The 4,965-nt window shown below is 46.8% G+C and overlaps 1 protein-coding gene across 2 annotated transcripts in view; it reads right to left on the bottom strand.

The window, feature by feature from the left end:
• The window catches only part of SPSB1 (splA/ryanodine receptor domain and SOCS box containing 1), a 22,697-nt gene extending 17,935 nt beyond the window's left edge, over positions 1–4,762 (bottom strand). Inside the window, exon 1 of one of the 2 annotated variants that reach the window (XM_018557500.1) lies at positions 4,677–4,762. The gene's annotated coding sequence lies outside the window, so the exon portion shown is untranslated. Of the gene's footprint in view, positions 1–4,507; positions 4,537–4,676 lie in introns of those variants that run through there. The other variant, XM_018557499.1, reaches the window with a different exon arrangement.
• Positions 4,763–4,965: the final 203 nt, after the last annotated feature.

Below are 4,965 nucleotides of genomic sequence, written 5' to 3'. Positions count from 1 at the left end.
GAGAACTATGGGGTCAGTGTTTTTCCCCATAGTTCTCCTTAGGGTAACGGGAGGACACAAACTAACATCCTCCCGTCACCCTAGGCTCAGTATACCGCGAGCTACAGCTTGCAGCATACTGAGACGCCGCAGCGGATCCCGACGTAGATGACGGGATCCGCCCAGCTGCGTGAGTGACAGCCAGTCAGCACTGGCAGATCGGAGGGGAATCCAGCCCCTCCCAGTCATGGCAGAGAGCCGTGACAGGATCGAGAGGCGAGCGAACCCGGTATGTGTTCGCTCACCTCCCGATCTACTGAGCCGACCTGTGACAGTCTCATTGTCACAGGTCGGCTAGAACTATGAGGTGAGTGAAAAGCACTCCCCTCATAGTTCTCCTTTAACCTGCAGGCTCTGATGCATCCCAGAAACTAACTTTCCTACCAGGAAAAAAACAAGGTCATCAAGCTTGGGTAATACCCCAGTCATGTTCTCCTGCAACCTTTAGGCTAGGGCAAGCAAGACTCCCTGGTTCTGGCACTGGGCACCGTTTAATCCTAAAACTGTATTGAGAACCTGGGGACACAAGAGGTTAGGAGAGGGGGGTTCAATCATAGAATTTGCAAGGGATATTTCACTGTGAGAGTAGGGAAAGTTTAGAATTCCCTCCCACAGGCGGTGGTATCTGGATAACATTGATAAATTCAAGAAACTACTGGACGAGTTTCTTCATTCGCAGAACCTACAGGGATATGGGAAGCTGTAAAGCCAGAAAAGGACACTCACATACATAGGTTGGACTGGATGGACCTTGGTCTTTATTCAACCTTACAAACTATGTAACCAGAAATATTCCTCAGGGGTTGCTCATACTAGACTTGGCCTTGTATTTTGCTGTAGCCAAAATTCATGATTATGGGGAGGATCTATTGTGTGGGTGCTACAACCTGCATATCGCTATACAATTTATAATAAAGAGGGAAGTAATAAAGGGGCAATTAGTAGGCTCACTCTAGTCACCAGTGCCAAAAGCAGTCAATATAGTAAATCCTATAGCCATAGACAATATACAAGATTGGCCAACCAATATCAAGTAAACCTTTGTCCCATAAGAATTAAATGTATGTACACCAACGCAAGAAGTCTGGCAAATAAATTAGAAGAGCTTGAACTTATGATGCTCGAGGAGGACTTATAGTGGGAATAGCGGAAACCTGGCTAGACAGAGCACATGATTGGGCCACCAATATAGAGGGGTACAACCTGTTCCGGAGGGACAGAGGTGGGATATGCATTTATGTTAAAAATTATCTAAATATGCACATAAGGGACAATATCACATCAAATAGTGGGGAGGACGTGGAATCCTTATGGCTGGAACTGGATACAACAGATGAGTCGTAAACTAATTGTGGGTATTTGTTATAAACCTCCAAATATAGGGGAGGAGGCTCAGCTACAGTCGGAAATAGAAATAGCTGGGAGGGAGGGCAATGTCGTCGTGATGGGCGACTTCAATTACCCAGACATAAATTGGGCTAATGGAACCGCAAGTTCAACAAAGGCAGGCCGATTTCTGAACATGTTGCGAGACAATTTCATGGACCAGATGGTGGAGGTCCCAACTAGGAAAAATGCCATCCTAGATTTAATCGTCACTCGTTAATTGAGGATATTGTAATTTGGTTTCTATAGATTACTTTCTATATTGGATAAGGGAAGCGGGCTGGTAGGACAAGAACCATTGGGTAATAAAAGTAAAAGATCAAACAAAACCTGTATGGCTGAATAAAAACGTAAAGCTTCACATAAAGGAAAAGCGAATGGCATTTACAAAATATAAGATCGAGGGGACGGCATTGGCGTTCCATAACTACAAAGAAAGTAATAAAAGATGTAAACTAGTAATACGGGCAGCAAAAATAGTGTGAAAAGCATATTGCCACAGATAGTAAAACAAACAAAAACATTTTACCAAAACATTTTACCAATACATAAACAGTAAAAAGGGGAGAAAGGAGCAGACAGGCCCAATAAAGGACAAAAGCGGGAAGTTGGTGACAAATGACAAGGAGAGGGCCGAAGTGCTGAACACTTTTTTCTCCTCACTATACTCAGGAGGGAAACGGGTTTGACGTCCATGATAAAACACAGAGTTCATCACAAAATATAGCCAATTGGTTGACGGAAAGCGGGATACAACAAATACCTAATCTGGGAAACAAAAGCAACACAGAGCGCCTCCATAGTGTAAAACTTTTATTTGATGAGTACAACACGCAAGTGAAAATTTACTTACACGAAAGCCAATGATCATAAGCTTAAAAGGAAACTATAAAATATAAGATCTCCAGCAGGGGAAGTCTGAGGGGATCTCCGAATCAGCGTCCTCTGCTCCCGTATTGTTTTTTAAAAAGGTCTACGCGTTTCAGGGGCACACCCCCTTCATCAGAACCTACGGGAGCAGAGGACGCTGATTCGGAGATCCCCTCAGACTTCCCCTGCTGGAGATCTTATATTTTATAGTTTCCTTTTAAGCTTATGATCATTGGCTTTCGTGTAAGTAAATTTTCACTTGCGTGTTGTACTCAAATAAAAGTTTTACAATATGGAGGCGCTCTGTGTTGCTTTTGTTTCCCAGATCGATGGTCGTTGTTGACCGGTGGGAGCTGCCTCTATGGTGTACCAATGAACTTTACAGCTGGATTTCTCTGCAAACCGGGGGCGCCGGTATTGCTTTTTCCAGAAATACCTAATCTACTTAATGCAAATAAAGCATTGGGACCAGATAACCTGCACCCCAAAATACTTAAGGAACTAAGCGAGGTTATAACAAGTCCATTATTCCTAATTCTTTTAGAACTCTAATGACTGGTAGAGTTCCGAGTGACTGGCGGAGGTCTACGGTAGTTCCAATACTCAAAAATGGGGTAAGATGCCAACCTGGGAATTACAGACCAGTTATTCTTACATCGGTAGTTTGTAAACTCTTAGGAGGGAATGATTAAGACTATTTGGTAGAATTTGTTCGGGATAATGGTATAGTTAATGACAATCAGCATGGGTTTAGGAAAGGCCATTCCCGTCAGACTAACCTACTGACTTTTTAAGAGGGGGTAAGTAGACACACACAGATGGACATATGTCTTTATTCAACATCAAATACTATGCAACCAACTGAATGCATATTGCAAAATGCTGCACGTTAGCAGATACCCATTGGTTGTGAACCTAGCTGCAAATTCAGGAGCCACAACGCTTCCTCATCCTCTACAAGGCTAGCCCCCAAGGCCGGTAAGATGCCAACCTGCTTGACACCAACATCTAAGGCTAGGAGGTCACCAGTCAGTTTGATGCTCCATTCCCCAAGCAAGGAGAACACTAGCAATAGCTTGAATCTCACCATCACTTATGCCAGATTCTGATAAACACTTCTGATAGTCAGTAGACGACTATCCAGGCCCTTACAAAGCAAGAGCCAGTGCACTCCTGTCATTAGGGACACAGCAGTAGCCTGGTACTCATCTGACATGAGGTATAAAGCAGCAAGGTTCATCAGGCTCCTTCTCCATTGCTAATCCCAGAGCCAATAAGATCATGCACTGCTCCTCTCCCATTAGACTCAATATGATCATACATAGGCCTCAGGAGGTCACCAGGCTCCATTCCCCCCATTAGATTCAGTATGATCATACATAGGCCTCAGGAAGTCACCAGGCTCCATTCCCACATTAGATTCAGTATGATCATACATAGCCTCCTCAGCTCACTAGGCCCCCCACCATTAGAACCACTATGATCACACACAGAACCCTCATGAGGTCATCAGGGACCTGATTAGAGCCATTCACACCACATCCAGATCATCTCCTGACCCAAAATGCATCCTAATGTATCCCTATGCGATTTCTGGCCTCTGTTCACACCAGCACAGCCAGTTCCAGACCAGATAAATACTGCTGGTCTCATCTAGAATGCACTGGAACTGCAGGCAGGCTCACACAACTTTCTGGTCTGGAAAATGGTCTGAACCTGCCCTTTAGACCCAAAATGACCATACATAGTCCCCCCTCAAAGCGGTAACCAGGCCCCCCCACCATTAGACCCAATATGATCATAGTCCCCTCAAAGGGGTAACCAGGCACCCCCACCATTAGACCCAATACGATCATAGTCCCCTCAAAGGGGTAACCAGGCACTTCCACCATTAGACCCAATACGATAATGCATAGCCTCCCTCAAGGAGTAACCAGGCCCCTCCACCATTAGATCCAATATCATGCATAGCCCCCCCAAGGAGTAACCAGGCCCCTCCACCATTAGACCCAATATCATGCATAGCCCCCCCAAGGAGTAACCAGGCCCCTCCACCATTGCTCCGGGATGCGAACCCTCCAGTTGGGATCCGCTTCATGGAAGTCAAATGATGCAACACAAAGACAAAGGCGATGAACACATAACGGACTCCGTACAGTGACCCCCTGGCGGTACTCCTCACCCACAGCCCCCCATAGACATCACTACTCACCGGGCCCTCCCCGGATCGGAAAACGGACAGTAGCGAACGCCCTGAGCAGCTACACACGCGGCCTCCCGCTTGGATAGACACCGCTGAGCCTAGCAGGGCTGAGGCCAGAGAGCTCCCCGCCCTCCCCGCGTAGTCTGACCGTCTCCCCTCACTGGCAGCGCTCACTCACCCTGAGGCGCCGACCGAGGAGGCGGAGTGCAGCTGGGCACGCTCGCGAGAACAACAGCCACCTTGGGTGCACGCCCTCCTGCCAGAAACTCCGCCTTCAAACTTGCTCGCAACGCAGCCAGCTACACCAACTTCTTCTAATAACAGCATAAGCCCCGCCCATCCAGCTGTTCTCCCGCCCAAATTATCATACGCCCCGCCCATCTACCGTAGAACACGTGTAGGGCGCTGAGGCTGTTGTGTTATTAACCCGTGCGGCTCGGGATCGGAGTGATGAGTGAGTAGGACCA

Source organism: Nanorana parkeri, unplaced genomic scaffold (assembly GCF_000935625.1).
Source record: "Nanorana parkeri isolate BGI_ZX_2015 unplaced genomic scaffold, ASM93562v1 scaffold287, whole genome shotgun sequence".
Taxonomy (NCBI): Eukaryota; Metazoa; Chordata; class Amphibia; order Anura; family Dicroglossidae; genus Nanorana; species Nanorana parkeri.
The sequence above is the reverse complement of the archived record's forward strand: the minus strand, read 5'-3'. Positions and strand labels throughout refer to the sequence as shown.